General features: G+C 39.4%; 1 pseudogene; it reads right to left on the bottom strand.

The window, feature by feature from the left end:
• Positions 1–10716: 10716 nt before the first annotated feature.
• The window catches only part of LOC109562367 (hsc70-interacting protein-like), a 104577-nt pseudogene continuing 96665 nt past the window's right edge, over positions 10717–18628 (bottom strand).

The raw sequence follows: 18628 nt of genomic DNA, 5'->3' as shown, positions 1-18628 counted from the left end.
CTTTACAGTCCAACTCTCACATCCATACATGACCACTGGAAAAACCATAGCCTTGACTAGACAGACCTTTGTTGGCAAAGTAAGGTCTCTGCTTTTCAATATGCTATCTAGGTTGGTCATAACTTTCCTTCCAAGGAGTAAGTGTCTTTTAATTTCATGGCTGCAATCACCATCTGCAGTGATTTTGGAGCCCCAAAGTATAAAGTCAGAAACTGTTTCCACTGTTTCCCCATCTATTTCCCATGAAGTGATGGGACCGGATGCCATGATCTTCGTTTTCTGAATGTTGAGCTTTAAGCCAACTTTTTCACTCTCCTCTTTCACTTTCCTCAAGAGGCTTTTTAGTTCCTCTTCACTTTCTGCCATAAGGGTGGTGTCATCTGCATATCTGAGGTTATTGATATTTCTCCCGGCAATCTTGATTCCAGCTTGTGTTTCTTCCAGTCCAGCGTTTCTCATGATGTAGTCTGCATATAAGTTAAATAAGTAGGGTGACAATATACAGCCTTGACGTACTCCTTTTCCTATCTGGAACCAGTCTGTTGTTCCATGTCCAGTTCTAACTGTTGCTTCCTGACCTGCATACAGATTTCTCAAGAGGCAGGTCAGGTCGTCTGGTGTTCCCATCTCTTTCAGAATTTTCCACAGTTTATTGTGATTCACACAGTCAAAGGCTTTGGCATAGTCAATAAAACAGAAATAGATGTTTTTCTGGAACTCTCTTGCTTTTTCCATGATCCAGCAGATGTTGGCAATTTGATCTCTGGTTCCTCTGCCTTTTCTAAAACCAGCTTGAACATCAGGAAGTTCATGGTTCACGTATTGCTGAAGCCTGGCTTGGTGAATTTTGACCATTAATTTACTAGCATGTGAGATGAGGGCAATTGTGCAGTAGTTTGAGCATTCTTTGGCATTGCCTTTCTTTGCAATTGGAATGAAAACTGACCTTTTCCAGTCCTGTGGCCACTGCTGAGTTTTCCAAATTTGCAGGCATATTGAGTGCAGCACTTTCACAGCATCATCTTCCAGGATTTGAAAGAGCTCAACTGGAATGCCATCACCTCCACTAGCTTTGTTCATAGTGATGCTTTCTAAGGCCCACTTGACTTCACATTCTAGGATGTCTGGCTCTAAGTCAGTGATCACACCATCGTGATTATCTGGGTCTTGAAGATCTTTTTTGTACAGTTCTTCTGTGTATTCTTGCCACCTCTTCTTAATATCTTCTGCTTCTGTTAGGTCCATACCATTTCTGTCCTTTATCGAGCCCATCTTTGAATGACATTTTCCCTTGGTATCTATAATTTTCTTGAAGAGATCTCTAGTCTTTCCCCTTCCATTGTTGTCCTCTATTTCTTTGCATTGATCCCTGAGGAAGGCTTTCTTATCTCTCCTTGCTATTCTTTGGAACTCTACATTCAGATGCTTATATCTTTCCTTTTCTCCTTTGCTTTTCGCTTCTCTTCTTTTCACAGCTATTTGTAAGGCCTCCCCAGATAGCCATTTTGCTTTTTTGCATTTCTTTTCCATGGGGATGGTCTTGATCCCTGTCTCCTGTACAATGTCATGAAACTCAGTCCATAGTTCATCAGGCACTGTATCTATCAGATCTAGGCCCTTAAATCTATTTCTCACTTCCACTGTATAATCATAAGGGATTTGATTTAGGTCATAGCTGAATGGTCTAGTGGTTTGCCCTACTTTCTTCAATTTATGTCTGAATTTGGCAATAAGGAGTTCATGATCTGAGCCACAGTCAGCTCCTGGTCTTGTTTTTGTTGACTGTATAGAGCTTCTCCATCTTTGGCTGCAAAGAATATAATCATTCTGATTTCGGTGTTAAGCATCTGGTGATGTCCATGTATAGAGTCTTCTCTTGTGTTGTCGGAAGACGGTATTTGCTATGACCAGTGCATTTTCTTGGCAAAACTCTATTAGTCTTTGCCCTGCTTCATTCCATATTCCAAGGCCGAATTTGCCTGTTACTCCAGGTATTTCTTGACTTCCTACTTTTTCATTCCAGTCCCCTATAATGAAAAGGACATCTTTTTTGGGTGTAGTTCTAAAAGGTCTTGTAGGTCTTCATAGAACCGTTCAACTTCAGCTTCTTCAGCGTTACTGGTTGGGGCATAGACTTGGATTACTGTGATATTGAATGGTTTGATAGATGTCCCTTTTTGTCAAAGTAATGTCTCTGCTTTTTAATATGCTGTCTAGGTTGGTCATAGCATTTCATTCAAGGAGCACACATCTTCTAATTTCATGGCTGAAGTCACCATATGCATTGATTTTGGAGCCCCCAAAAATAAAGTCTCTCACAGTTTCCATTGTTTATCTTTCTATTTGCCATGAAGTGATGGGACCGGATGCCATGATCTTAGTTTTCTGGATGTTGAGTTTTAAGCCAACTTTTACACTCTCATCTTTCAATTTCATCAAGAGGCTCTTTAGTTCTTCTTTGCTTTTTGCCATAAGGGTGGTGTCATCTGCATATCTGAGGTTACTGATATTTCTCCAGGCAATCTTGATTCCAGCCTGTGCTTCATTCAGCCTGGCATTTTACATGATGTACTCTGCATATAAGTTAAATAAGCAGGATGACAATATACAGCCTTGATGTACTCCTTTCCCAATTTGGAACCAGTGTGTTGTTACATGTCCAATTCTAAATGTTGCTTCTTGATCTGTATACAGATATCTCAGGAGGCAGGTCAGGTGGTCTCATATTCCCATCTCTTTAAAAATTTCCACAGTTTGTTTTGATCCACACAGTCAAAGGCTTTGGCATAGTCAGTAAAGCAGAAATAGATGTTTTCCTGGAACTGTCTTGCTTTTTTGGTGATCCAGTGGATGTTGGCAATCTGACTCTGGTTCCTCTGCCTTTTCTAAATCCAGCTTGAACATCTGGAAGTTCATGGTTCATGTATTGTTGAAGCTAGGCTTGGAGAATTTTAAGCATTACTTTGCTAGCCTGTGGGACAAGTGCAATTGTGCGGTAATTTGAATTATTTTGCATTGACCTTCTTTGGGATTGGAATGAAAACTGACCTTTTCCAGTCCTGTGGCCACTGCTGAGATTTCCAATCTTGCTGGCTTGTGGGGTGCCGCACTTTCACAGTATCATCTTCCAGGATTTGAAAGAGCTCAGCTGGAATTCCATCAATACCACTAGCTTTGTTTGTAGTGATGCTTCCTAAGGCCCAGTTGACTTTGCCTTCCAGGATGTTTGGCTCAAGGTGAGTGATCACACCATTGTGGTTATCTGGGTCATGAAGATCTTTTTTGTATAGTTCTTATGGGTATTCTTGCCATCTCTTCTTAATATCTTCTGTTTCTGCTAGGTCCAGACCATTTTTGTCCGTTATTGTGCTCATCCTTGCATGAAATGTTCCCTTGGTATCTCTAATTTTCTTGAAGAGATCTCTAGTCTTTCCCATTCTGTTGTTTTACTCTGTTTCTTTGCATTGATCATTAAGGAAGGCTTTTTTATCTCTCCTTGCTATTGTTTGGAACTCTGCATTCAAATGGGTGTATCTTTCCTTTTCCCCTTTGCCTTTCACTTCTCTTTTCTCAGCTATCTGTAAGGCCTCCTCAGACAACTGTTTGCCTTTTTGCATTTCTTTTTCTTGAGTATGGTCTTGATCACTGCCTCCTGTAGAGTGTCACAAACCTCAGTCCATAGTTCATCAGGCACTCTATCAGATCTAATCCCTTAAATCTATTTCTCACTTCCACTGTATAATCAAAGGGATTTGATTTAGGTCATAACTGAATGGTCTAGTGGCTTTCCCTACTTTCTTCAATTTAAGTCTGAATTTGGCAATAAGGAGTTCATGATTTGAGCCACAGTCAACTCCCGGTCTTGTTCTCCATCTTTGGCTGCAAAGAACATAATCAATCTGATTTCGGTATTGACCATTTGGTGATGTCCATGTATAGAGTCTTCTCCTGTATTGTTGGAAGAAGGTGTTTGCTATGACCAGTGCGTTCTCTTGGCAAAACTCTATTAGCCTTTGCCCTGCTTCTTTCTGTACTCCAAGGCCAAATTTGCCTATTATTTCAGGTATCGCTTGACTTTTTACTTTTGCATTCTAGTCTGCTATAATGAGAAAGACGTCTTTTTTGGGTCTTAGTTCTAGAAGCTCTTTTAGGAAACTAATAAAAATTTTATTAGTTCATTAATTGTTGAAATTGTATTGAAAACTGTTGTAATTTATACATTCATGTGATAAAATTACATCTTTACTGTATCAAAAACCTTCCAATTCATAAGTAAAATTTTCTTCTCTATGTATTCAGATTTCTTTTTTGTTCCTTAGTAAATAATTTTCTCCATGACATTATATAAATCTTTAGCTTGATTTATCAATAGTAGCTATAGATTTCATTGCTAATAAATATAGGATTATGTTACTGCTACATTTTTAAGATGTTTTAAGACTATATGAATAATAGTGATTTTTGTCTGTTGCTCTTATATCAACAATCCTATAAAAATCTTTTCCTGATTTTTAGAGTCTCTGAAATTAATATCTGAAAATAATGACAATTTTGCTTTATTCTTTGCAAGTCTTACAACTCTTAACATTTTTTTTTTTGTCTTGTTCATTGTTTATGGTATCTAGTACTGTGGTGAACAGTAGTGAGTTTGCTGCTGCTAAGTTCCTTCAGTCGTGTCCGACTCTGTGCGACCCCAGAGACAGAAGCCAACCAGGCTCCCCCCTCCCTTGGATTCTCCAGGCAAGAACACTGGAGTGGGTTGCCATGTCCTTCTCCAATACATGAAAGTCAAAACTGAAAGGGAAGTCATTCAGTCGTGTCCGACTCTTCATGACCCCATGGACTGCAGCCTACCAGGCTCCTCCATCCGTCCGTGGGATTTTCAGGAAAGAGTACTGGAGTGGGGTGCCATTGCCTTATCCAAGTAGTGAGTTTAGTAGGGTCTTATTGACTTATTTGAAGGTATTTCTGAAAAGATTATCCTTAACTGTGATGTTTGACAGATTCGATGCATGATACTGGATGCTTGGGGCTAGTGCACTGGGACGACCTAGAGGGATGGTATGGGAAGGGAGGAGGGAGGAGGGTTCAGGATGGGGAACACATGTATACCCGTGGCGGATTCATTTTGATATTTGGCAAAACTAATACAATTAGGTAAAGTTTAAAAATAAAATAAAATAAAAAAAAGGAATTTTCCTTTAGTTCTAGTTTACTAAGATATTTTAAAATTACAAACTATTAAGTTTTCCTAATCACTACGAACAAAGCTAGTGGATGATGGAATTCCAGTTGGGTTCTTTCAAATCTTGAAAGATGATGCTGTGAAAGTGCTGCACTCAATATACCAACAAATTTGGAAAATTCAGGAGTGGCCACAGGACTAGAAAAGGTCAGTTTTCATTCCAATTGCAAAGAAAGGCAATGCCAAAGAATGCTCAAACCACCACACAATTGCACTCATCTCACACGCTAGTAAAGTAATGCTCAAAATTCTCCAAGCCAGACTTCAGCAATACATGAACCATGAACTTCCTGATGTTCAAGCTGGATTTAGAAAAGGCAGAGGAACCAGAGATCAAATTGCCAACATCCGCTGGATCATGGAAAAAGCAAGAGAGTTCCAGAAAAACATCTATTTCTGCTTTATTGACTATGCCAAAGCCTTTGACTGTGTGGATCACAATAAACTGTGGAAAATTCTGAAAGAGAAGGGAACACCAGACCACCTGATCTGCCTCTTGAGAAATCTGTATGTAGGTCAGGAAGCAACAATAGGAACTGGACATGGAACAGACTGGTTCCAAATAGGAAAAGGAGTATGTCAAGGCTGTATATTGTCACCCTGCTTATTTAACTTATATGCAGAGTACATCATGAGAAACGCTGGACTGGAAGAAACACAAGCTGGAATCAAGATTGCTGGGAGAAATATCAATAACCTCAGATATGCAGATAACACCACCCTTACCACAGAAAGTGAAGAGGAACTAAAAAGCCTCTTGATGAAAGTGAAAGAGGAGAGTGAAAAAGTTGGCTTAAAGCTCAACATTCAGAAAACGAAGATCATGGCATCCGGTTCCATCACTTCATGGGAAATAGATGGGGAAACAGTGTCAGACTTTATTTTTGGGGGCTCCAAAATCACTGCAGATGGTGATTGCAGCCATGAAATTAAAAGACACTTACTCCTTGGAAGGAAAGTTATGACCAACCTAGATAGCATATTCAAAAGCAGAGACATTACTTTGCCAACAAAGGTCCATCTAGTCAAGGCTATGGTTTTTCCAGTAGTCATGTATGGATGTGAGAGAAACTGTGAAGAAAGCTGAGAGCTGAAGAATTGATGCTTTTGAACTGTGGTGTTGGAGAAGACTCTTGAGAGTCCCTTGGACTGCAAGGAGATCCAACCAGTCCATTCTGAAGGAGATCAGTCCTGGGATTTCTTTGGAAGGACTGATGCTAAAGCTGAAACTCCAATACTTTGGCCACCTCATGTGAAGAGTTGACTCATTGGAAAAGATCCTGATGCTGGGAGGGATTGGGGGCAGGAGGAGAAGGGGACGACAGAGGATGAGATGGCTGAATGGCATCACTGACTCAATGGACGTGAGTCTGAGTGAACTCCAGGAGTTGGTGATGGACAGGGAGGCCTGGCGTGCTGCGATTCATGGGGTCGCAAATAGTCGGACATGACTGAGCGACTGAACTAAACTGAACTGAATTTTGCTACATCTGTTAAATGATCATATGACTTTTCTTCAGTCTGTTGTATAATGAAGTGTGTAGAAAATTTTGACATTGTTCTGTTCTTGAATTTGAGATGGCTGGATCGCATCACTGACTCGATGGACGTGAGTCTGAGTGAACTCTGGGAGTTGGTGAGGGACAGGGAGGCCTGGCGTGCTGTGATTCATGGGGTCGCAAAGAGTCGGACACAACTGAGTGACTGATCTGATCTGATCTGATGGTGTTTAATCATAACATTTTTCTGACGTGGAATCATCTTTTTTTTCCCCACTATGTGGAGATGAAACAAGTAGGGAAAACCACTAGACCATTCAGGTACGACCTAAATCAAATCACTTACAAGTATACAGTAGAAGTGACAAAAGAGATTCAAGGGATTAGATCTGCTAGATTGCCTAAAGAACTATGGACGGAGGTTTGTGACACTGTACAGGAGGCAGTGATTGAGACCATCCTCAAGAAAAAGAAATGCAAAAAGGCATAATGGTTGTCTGATGAGGTCTTACCAAAAGCTGAGAAAAGAAGAGAAGCTAAAGGCAAAGGAGAAAAGGAAAGATATACCCATTTGAAAAAAAAGTTCCAAACAATAGCAAGAAGAGAGAAGAAAGCCTTCCTTAAGGATCAATGCAAAGAAACAGAGGGAAACAGTAGAATGGGAAAGATTAGAGATCTCTTGAAGAAAATCAGAGATACCACGGGAACATTACATGCAAAGATGAGCACAATAAAGGTCAGAAATGGTATGGACCTAACAGAAGCAGAAGCTACTAAGAACAGGTGGCAAGAAACACAGAAACACTATACAGAAAAAGATCTTCATGACCCAGATAACCACAGTGGTATGATCACTCACCTTGAGCCAGACATCCTGGAATGCAAAGTCAACTGGGCCTTAGGAAGCATCACTACGAACAAAGCTAGTGGAGGTGATGGAATTCTAGTCGAGCTCTTTCAAATCCTGGAAGATAATGCTGTGAAAGTGGTGCACTCAATGTGTCCGCAAATTTGGAAGACTCAGCAGTGGCCACAAGACTGAAAAAGATCAGTTTTCATTCTAATCCTAAAGAAGGTCAATGCAAAAGAATGTTCAAAATACCACACAATTGAACTTATCTCACAGGCTAGTAAAGTAATGCTCAAAATTCTCCAAGTGAAGCTTCACCAGTATGTGAACCATGAACTTCCAGATGTTGAAGCTGGATTTAGAAAAGGCAGAGGAACCAGAGATCAAATTGCCAACATATGCTGGATCATCAAAAAAGCAAGAGAGTTCCAGAAAAACATCACTTTTGCTTTATTGACTATGCCAAAGCTTTTGACTGTGTGGATCATAACAAACTGTGGAAAATTCTGAAAGAGATGGGAATACCAGACCACCTGACCTGCCTCCTAAGAAATCTGTATGCAGATCAGAAAGTGACAGTTAGAACTAGGCATGGAACAACAGACTGGTTCCAAACTGGAAAGGAGTACGTCAACGCTGGATATTGTCACCCTGCTTATTCAACTTATATGTAGACAATGTCATGCAGAATACTGGGCTGAAGAAGCACAAGCTGGAATCAAGTTCGCCAGGAGAAATATCAATAACCTCAGATACGCAGAGGGAGAAGGCAATGGCACCCCACTACAGAACTGTTGCCCGGAAAATCCCATGGATGGAGGAGCCTGGTAGGCTGCAGTCCATGGGGTCACTAAGAGTCAATCACGACTGAGTGACTTCACTTTCACTTTCCACTTTCATGCATTGGAGAAGGAAATGGCAACCCACTCCAGTGTTCTTGCCTGGAAAATCCCATAGATGGAGAAGCCTGGTAAGCTGCAGTCCATGGGGTCACACAGAGTCGGACACGACTGAAGCGACTTAGCAGCAGCAGCAGACACGCAGATGACACCACCCTTATGGCAAAAAGAGAAGAAGAACTAAAGAGCCTCTTGTTGAAAGTGAAAAGAGGAGAGTGAAAAAGTTGGCTTAAAACTCAATATTCAGAAAACTAAGATCATGTCATTTGGTCCCATCACTTCATCACAATAGATGGGGAAACAATGGAAACCGTGAGAGACTTTAATTTGGAGACTCCAAAATCACTGCATGTGGTGACTTCAGCCATGAAAATAGAATCTTCTTGCTCCTTGGAAGAAAAGCTATGACCAACCTAGACAGCATATTGAAAAGCAGAGACATTACTTTACCATCAAAGGTCCTTCTAGTCAAAGGTATGGTTTTTCCAGTGGTCACGTATGGATGTGAGAGTTGGACTATAAAGAAAGCTAAGTGCCGAAGAATTGATGTCTTGAGCTGTGGGTGTTGGAGAAGACTCTTGAGAGTCCTTTGGACTGCAAGGTGATCCAACCAGTCAATCCTAAAGGAAATCAGTCCTGAATATTCATTGGAAGGACTGATGCTGAAGCTGAAGCTCCAATACTTTGGCCACCTGATGCGAAAACCAACTCATTGGCAAAGACTCCAATGCTGGGAAAGATTGAAGATGGGTGGTGAAGGGGAAAACAGAGGATGTAATGGTTGGATGGCATCACTAACTGAATGGATATGAGTTTAAGTAAATTCATGGAGTTGGTGATGGACAGGAAGGCCTGGTGTGCTGCAGTCCATGCAGTCACAAAGAGACGGATACGACTGAGTTACTGAACTGAACTGATGTGGAAATATGAAACATTTATTTTAGATAATCAGACAAGAGCACAACTAAGTAATACAATTTTACTGCAGCATTTTAAAAACCAGCCCTTCACCACTGTGTAAGATATAAATGCAGGTGCACAGGGTACATGTGGCATAAAATGTAGTAGATTGGTTGCTGCTATAGACTAAAATCTATAGTCACAGACTGAAAATAGAGAGGTATTTTATTGGGGGGGGGGATGTTTTGTACCCCAAGCCAAGGAAACAGGATCTCAGCAGCTCTGAGAAAACAGCTCTAAAGAGGCTGGGAAAGTCAGGCTGTATACAAGTTTGCAAAAGAGAGAACAGGCAGTCTGAACATCAAAGATCAGTTATCAAGTTAAGTAGGTTAGCATTCTACAGTATGGGAAGACATAAGCCTCTGGGCTCACTGAATTAGTTCCTTTCGTATGCACCTCAGATATCTGGGGCCAACCCTTTTTCCTTGTTGACCTTACTTCTTGCATTCTCACAGTTCCTCAGTGGTCACCATGCCGGGCAGGGGATGGCAGCATCTGCTGGATCACAGTTTTGGGAGCCCTCATTCACATTTGGAGGCCAGAAATCAATCACTGATGGCTTTGACATTTCTTGTTGGTTAACATGGCAGAAGACATGTTCATTTCACACTGCCCTGCCAAGTACTTCGAAGCCCTACCCCGGTCCTACTGCAATACTGGTGGTCCCAAGAGTTTTACAGAAACCAATCATTAAAAATAATAATAACAAGCAATTACGAAGACAAATCAAAATGCCTCAGTGACTACATGTCCAACTCAAACTTTATTTAAATGTTATCTTTTCCTCCTGCTACTAAAGCTTTATTTCACTCAAACTTGAATGATGAATCTTCCATACTGAAGTATCTTTGTTGCCTAATTAATTCAAAGGAAAAAAAAAAAAGGACTAGTAAGGAAAAATATAGGATTTAACACACCTTTTAATTTGTTTTAACTATTTAAGGTTTATTTTTTTTCCTTTTTTTTAATTAATTTTATTTTATTTTTAAACTTTACATAATTGTGTTAGTTTTGCCAAATATCAAAATGAATCCGCCACAGGTATTTAAGGTTTAAAAATTGCTTAAAGTTTTTTATTTCTTTTTTTTTTTTTTTTGAAATTGATATAGAACAATTTAATTATCACCATAGAATTCCACAACAATAGGAAAACATTATCTGAATTGAACACCCTAATGGCAAACCACTGTAAAATGTTTTCAGCTGTATCTGGGGCAGAGGGCCTAGTGATTATCTTCGATGCACCCCAACTTTCTTCATGAGAAGGTCAGAAGTACACTGGTTTGTTTTATTGCACCATCCATTAGGTGATCTAAGTTGCTTTTCCTCTGGCAGGGACTTTATGTGTCAGAAGGGCATTATGCTTGACCTCCAAATTTGGCCCACAATTTACTGATGAGCTTCATAACCTTTGAGTTACCCTGATATTTTGACATATTTTCAGGGTTCTGGGTTACATCCTCGGAGAAGGCAATGGCACCCCACTCCAGTACTCTTGCTTGGAAAATCCCATGGACCGAGGAACCTGGTAGGCTGCAGTCCATGGGGTCGCTGAGGGTCAGACACGACTGAGCGACTTCACTTTCACTTTTCACTTTCATGCATTGGAGAAGGAAATGGCAACCCACTCCAGTGTTCTTGCCTGGAGAATCCCAGGGATGGCAGAGCCTGGCGGGCTGCCGTCTATGGAGTCGGACATGACTGAAGCGACTTAGCAGCAGGGTTACATCCTGGAAGGCCACCATAACTTCTGGGTCCTGCATGGCTGCAAGGACCTCTGGGTCACTAAAAATTTCTTTCATCCAGGCATTCATGGCATTCCAGGCATGCCCCCCTCCCATTCCATGCATTCCTCCAGGAAAATTACCAGGAATTCCCCCAGGAGAGCCACCTGGAAAAGAACCATACTGAGCTCCTGATTGTCCCCTGGCTTCTTCCTCCCTCTGTGCTCTCTCAAGTTCTTCCCAAGCCTTCTTAACCCTTTCTGTTCTTTTTTTGATCTCTCACTCTTTGGGCTTTTTGCTCATACTTTCTCCAGTATCAGCAATTTTCTGGGCCTTTGGGTCAACTTCCATCAGCACTGCACTAGCATCTTCATAATCTAGCTTACAGGAAGAGGCAAGATCACTGGCAGCTTCTTTCTGATGGCCCAGAAGTCTGTGTGCTTTCCCTCACTACATGTATGGCTGAGCTGCATCCAGATTTATTTCAATAACTCTTCCACAGGCTTGGATGGCAGCATTTCCCTTCTGTAATTTGATGAAGACACTGGTTCTCTTGGCATACAGAATGGCCACACAAGGGGTTAGCTTGACGGCATCTTTAAATGACTCATTGGCATTCTGTGGCTCACCATCATTTAGAGCATCAATGGCAGCCACTTATTATTTTTTTTTTAATCATTTGCCTGATCCATCATCTCCTTAGTTATCTCTACATTTTTATCTCCCATTTCTTGAGGAGCATTATGGTCTGGTTCAACCACACCATCATTATCAAATTCTAGATCACTTTCCTCAGTTGATGGTTTTGTTGCAGGAAGGCGGATCATTTGTATCATTTTTTATATTCCACATATAAATGATACTGTAATAATACTTGGCATTCTTTGTCTAATTTACCTCATTAGTATGATAATCTCCAGGTTTATCTATGTTGCTGCAGATGGCATTATCTCATTCTTTCTAACTATAAAGAAATCTGAGCACCAAAGAATTCAAGCTTTTGAACTGTGGAGAAGACTCTTGAGAATCCCTTAGACAGCAAGAAGATCCAACCAGTCCATCATAAAGGAAATCAGTCCTGAATATTCAAGGAAGGACTGATGCTGAAGCTGAAACTCTAGTACTTTGACCACCTGATGCTAAGAACTGATTCATCTGAAAAGACCCTGATGTTGGGAATGATTGAAGACAGGGGGAGAAGGGGACAACAGAGGATGAGATGGTTGGATGGCATCACTGACTCAATGGACATGAGTTTGAGTAAGCTCCAGGAGTTGGTAATGGACAGGGAAGCCTAGCATGCTGCATTCCATGTGGTTCATCTGAGCGACTGAACTGAACTGAACTTAATGACTTAATAATATTCCACTGTATACTATGTACCACATCTTCTTTCTTCATTCATCTAGATGGACATTTACGTAGCTTCCATGTCTTGGCTACTGTAAATAGTGCTGCCATGAACATTGAAGTACCTGGATCTTTTTGAATTATTGTTTCTACTTTTTTTTTTTTTTTTTTTTTGATGTATACATGCTAAGTTGCTTTAATCGTATCTGACTCTTTGTGGCCCTGTGGACTATAGCCCACAAGACTCCTTTGTACAAGGAGTTCTCCAGGCAAGAATATTGGAATGGACTGCCATGCCCTTCTTCAGGGGATCCTCCTGACCCAGGAATCTTTGATGTATACCCAGGGGTAAAATTGCTGGGTCATGTGGTAACTCTGTTTTTAGCTTTCTGAGAAACCTCCCTACTGTTTTCCATAGTGGCTGTACCAACTTACTTTCCCACAAATAGTGTACTATGTTTCCCTTTTCTCTGCATCCTTGCTAAAGTCCTCTAAATTGTAGATATTTTAATGATAGTCATTTTGACAGGTGTGAGGTGGTATTTTATTGTGGTTTTGATTATATTTCTCTAATGCTTAGTGGTGTTAAGCATCTTTTGTGTGCCTATTATCCACTTGTATATCTTTTTTGGAAAAATGTCTACTTGGGTCTTCTGTCCATCTTTTAATTGGTTTTTTTTTATATTAAGTTGTATGAGCTATTTATATATTTTTGATATAAACTTCTTACCAGTCATATCATTTACAAATATTTTCTCCCATTCAGTAGATGTCTTTCTGTTTTGTCCATGGTTTCCTTTGCTGTTTCAAAAGTTTTAAAGTTTAATTATGCCCTATTTTTTTTATTTTTGCTTTTGTTTCCTTTGCTGTAGGAAGCAGATCCCCAAAAAAATATTACTACAATTTATTGCAGAGAGTGTTATGCCCATGTTTCTTTCTAGGGCTTGTATGGTTTGCAGCCTTAGATTTAAGTCTTTAATCCACTTTCAGTTTATTTTTACATAAGGTGTTAGAAAATGTCCTAATTTCATTCTTTCACGCGTAGCTCTGCATGTGCCAGTCTTTAAATATACAAAGTGACTGTATTCAGTGAGTGGCAGCCAGCTGTTCACAGACACAGATGTGCATGGGTGTGTGCATGTTAAGTTGCTTCAGTCGTGTCTGACTCTTTGTGACCCTGTGGACTGTAGCCTGCCAGGCTCCTCTGACCATGGGATTTTCAAGGCAAGAATACTGGAATGGGTAGCCATGCCCTCCTCCAGGGGATCTTTCACAAGATAAAATGGGTTTAAACTAAGTTAGAAGGGACTTAATTTTGGAATATTTCTTATAAGCAATGAAGCTAAGTTATTGAATAAATCTTCTTTTAAAAGAGATGAGTTTCTCCTCTATTTTTAGAGGGCTTTGCATGTTGCTACTGTAAAAGACACACTAATTATGTCTCTTCAGGGCTCTTTTCACAACTTTATATTATCAAAACTTCAGTAGGTGGGACTATCCCAAAGCAAATTTTTCCTTCCTTTATAACTTCTCATTTACCCCACCTAACAAAGCCATCTGCAACTTTTACATCTGTGAGAAAATTTTAATACAGCAATAAAGCCTTCTGTGAACTAACTTTGTTACTGACACAGATGGGATTCTAAATTCTGAATAACCATTCAAAGAAAAAAAATTAGCTGCACAAAAAGAAATAGATATAAGCTATCATTACTGATATTTTTAGTACAAAGTCTTTCCTCAAAATAATTTAGCTTCAATTACTTGTTTCTAAAGGGTTACATTTTTAGACTTTGGCATTTAGTCCAATTCTGTACAATTTTGAATCACAGAAAAAAGTAGGTGTATCAAGTGACTGGTATGTTGTAAAAATTGTTTTCTAAGATTCAAGGAACAGGTTGATTGAATAGCTTTTTCAGATAGATGTAAAAATCTTTGAATCCCTATTCTGTCACAGCTTTCCTCATAAAAATGACAATAATCTGAACAGATTTCTAAACTAAATTATGCAGAATCATCCATGTCAAGTAACCCTTATTTATTTTATTTATGGTATATAAAATCAGAGTGGCAGGGTTAGGCTCACAGTATAAACAAAGACATCTAGGTTAATTCCTTTGCCTGATTGTTACTCACTAGAACCCTGATTCGGAGAAGGCAATGGCAACCCACTCCAGTACTCTTGCCTGGAAAATCCCATGGGCAGAGGAGCCTGGAAGGCTGCCGTCTATGGGGTCGCACAGAGTCAGAAACAACTGAAGCGACTTAGCAGCAACAGCAGCAGCAGATCCCTGATTAGATGCCAGGCCCCTTGGTTCCCAGGTTAACACAGTTTTTAGTAAATCAGGCTTCTTCTAACCTTTAAGTATATGTCTCCTATAACTAGTTCACCAACGTTGGGTAAAGTCTCTTAAATCAGGGGTCCCTAGCCTCTAATATCTAATGCCTAATGATCTAGGGTGAGGTGGATGTAAATTGGATTAAATGCCAAAGTCTAATAACAGAAATAAAGTCCACAATCAATGTAATGTACTTGAATCATCCCCAAATTATCGCCACCCCCAGTCCAAAGAAAAATTGCCTTCCATGAAACAGGTCCTTTGTGCAAAAAAGGTTGCAGAACGCTGTCTCACATGAATATGTAGCCAAAATAACCATGAAGAAAGGTTCCCTGAGAAGGTTTCAACACTTGCCTTTTAACCTATGTGTAAGGCAGGAATTGGAGAAAGCAATGGCACCCCAGCAGCAGCAAGGCAGGAATAGACACAGATGTGGCCTATCATAGAACAGACTTGTGGTCACAGAGAGAGAAGAAATGAGTGAGACGAGCTGAGAGAGTAACACTGACATATGTAGACCACCATGTGTGAAGTAGATAACTAGCGGGAAGCTGCTGTATAACACAGGGAGCTCAGCTGAGTGCTCTGTGATGACCTAGAGGAGTGAGATAGACGGTGTGGGGGAGAGGCTCAGGAGGGAGGGGACACACACACACACACACACACACACACACTTATGACTGATTCATGTTGTCCTAAGGCAGAAACCAATACAACTTTGTAAAGCAATTATCCTCCAGTTAATTTTTTTTTAATTCTTGCCTTTTAATACTCATTGTTCCTTTTGAATCCAAACAGGTTGTCTCTGAAAGTATTCTTCCCATAATTATTGGTCTTCAAAGTGTACCTATTTTGAAATCAATACTTAATAGCTGAAAAATATTCCTAATAAATTGTCTTATGAGGAGAAACATTATACAACAAAATGTAAACATGCAAACACACAGAGAACACTTCTCTGAAGAAAGAAAGCAAACAAAAATATTAACCATGCCCTTCTCTGAGTGATCATGTTTTGAGTAGTTTCTTCCCTACTTCCTTGCTTAGCTATAATTTTTAAAATCCAACAGTAAGCATATTGCTTTATTGAGGCAAAAGAAATTAAAAGGCTCCTAAGTCAATTTTCTCGTACTTTTGATTGGGAACATAATTTAAAGTGAGAATACTTGAGAACTCCTTAGCATTTTGTCGTTCAGATCTAGAGCAGCAGTGAATAGCCAGTACTTGATGCTATCAGACAGCCTACCTAATTGTGAAAATTATCCTAAACACATTTTACAGTGAAATAACTTGGTTTTTAATACTACTTAAAACACCTTCAAATATTAACACCTTAGTGTCTAAAACACTATTCAAATTTGACATTTGGTATATTAGATAATCTGAATTAAAAGCACCACATTCTGAGAGAAGTTTTGATTTTTATTGGGGCAAAAGTAGCCTAATTTAAAAAAAAAATCCATTCTTAGTTTGCAATGTATAATTACAATTCCTATTGTATAAATGTCTTTAATTTGCCTCTAAGACTGTAATTACTATTTCATGATCTATTCAAATGGTTCAATCAACACTTTCACTAAGGAGGTAAAATCATGGAAATAAATCCAATGCATAAAAAGAACATAAAATATTATATTTACTTATAGTACTGGTTGAACATATTTTAGGAATAGATATCCTTTTAAGCTCTCTTGGTTTATCAGTATATAATCAATCACCCTTAAGACCTATGACACCTTCTTTAAATCTAACCTCACTTTTAATCACTAATATAAGTCCTCTTACTGGTATTTGGTTTTCAGGATCAGACAATGTACCAGAATCTTGTTTAAAGTGGCTTTTTATATTCTTGAAGCAAATCATAGGTTTAACTCCATTTGAATGGCCCCTACTTTGCCTAAAATCATTGAGGCTAGAAAGATTTTTATAACAGTTTATTAAAGAACTCCAAATTAAACTCTGCCAATTATTAACAATTAATTATTAATAGTAAAAAATATAGGTACTTTTTTTCCTCTGGAACCCAAACCTTTAACCCTATACCCTTTTTATCTGATTTAATCTTCTTCCCATTAATCATTCTTATTATTTTCTGAATTGTTCTCTTTTGTATCTTTTCCAATTGAGTTTTTCTGAAATTATTTCTCTGTTATCATCACCATAGCCCAGCTGTGGAGAGGGCTTCATATGATTGGAATTCTTAGGCCTCTTGGGTGTCTTGCTAAGGAATGAATGCCTAAAATCCCACTCCTCCATTTCCATTCCATTTGACTCTTTTAAAACTGTTCACTTTGTAATCTAGAGAGTGTTGAAGGTAGGGAAGGAGGGAGAAGTAAATTTTCCCAATAGAGTAGAAATACTTAAGGAATGAATTTGAGGAATTCAGTCTCCCAGCATAATGTTGGTTTGGGGCCCGATATCAAGATGATATCTAGGAATATGAATATCTGGGCCAAATGAGATATCAGCATGCATTTGGATCATGAATAAACAACCTTTCTCCAAACTGGTCACTGTTGGCTACATCAGTGAAAGGCTTGTCAAAGATTACAAAATTAGTCTCTGACACCTATTGGCCAGCTATCTTCTTACACACACACACACACAAACACGCACGCACGCACACACACACCCCACCCGTGTGTAGAGAACTCTCCTATTTGTTGGGCCTCACAGGAGAGGCCCTGAGGAAAGATTTCACACACAGCTGACTCAACCTGTCAATACTTGTGACTACTATTCAGACAGCTTTGAAAATGCAAATGTTTTTCAAGGTGAGAAATACATCCTCCTCTTAACAGGCCTTTTCTTCATCAACTCTGCTTATTTTTGGCAGAGCCCAGAGGACACATATGTTTTAAAGATGAGAATTAGGGAGGAAAAGTCAAACTTACAGGTGTGTTGCTGCCACAGAGCATAGATGGAAGGGAGCCCAGGAGCTGAAGGAGGGGCCAGGAGTGCGGGGAGATCCGGGGGTACTCCACCCCCTTTGTCTTCTGCCCAGCCTATCTGATGTAATCATGTCTGGTAGCACACTCAAACAATTTTTATGCTGTCAATAACTTAGTATTTATGGAGTATGAGAGTGAACCTTTTTCTTCTTCCCTCTGTATTTAGTGGTTAACTCGAGAAAAATGAATCTAGTCTTTTTTCAAATGTTGTTTTAGGAGTATCAGGAAATTCATTTGAACAAGATGTGCTAAAATTATGGCAACCAACTCCAAGATTCTTGCCTGGGAAATTCCATGGACAGAGGAGCCTGGCGGGCTAAGGTCCATAGGGTCACAAAGAGTTGGACACCACTGAAGCGACTTAGCTAAAATATTATTCCTATTTAAGTGAGACAAGTATGGAAGTCAGAGGAGATATGTAAAAATTATAAAAGATTAAAAGCATTAAAAATTATTGTAAATTAAGTAAAGTCTGGATCTAAGATGCTGCAAAGTCCCTTCTGACTCTGAGATTCTGGAGCTTTATCACCTCTATTTGCATGGCAGATCAAATTTACAATGTAATTTCATATATTCTCTAATTTGATTTTTACAATAACCTTAAATCAAAAAACAATGAGTCCCACAGATAAAGAAACTGAGGTGGAGAGATTTTGGATATTTTTCCAAAGTCACCAACTCCTTGTCATGGTTGAATTGTGATTACAATCAAGATTTCTTGACTCTCAATCCAAAATTTTATGGCCTACAGTTCACAATACTCCATACAAAGATATGAGATAAGTTATATCAACATATTGGAAAGCCTCTT

Source organism: Bos indicus, chromosome 1 (genome assembly GCF_029378745.1).
Source record: "Bos indicus isolate NIAB-ARS_2022 breed Sahiwal x Tharparkar chromosome 1, NIAB-ARS_B.indTharparkar_mat_pri_1.0, whole genome shotgun sequence".
NCBI classification, from domain to species: domain Eukaryota; kingdom Metazoa; phylum Chordata; class Mammalia; order Artiodactyla; family Bovidae; genus Bos; species Bos indicus.
The sequence above is the reverse complement of the archived record's forward strand: the minus strand, read 5'-3'. Positions and strand labels throughout refer to the sequence as shown.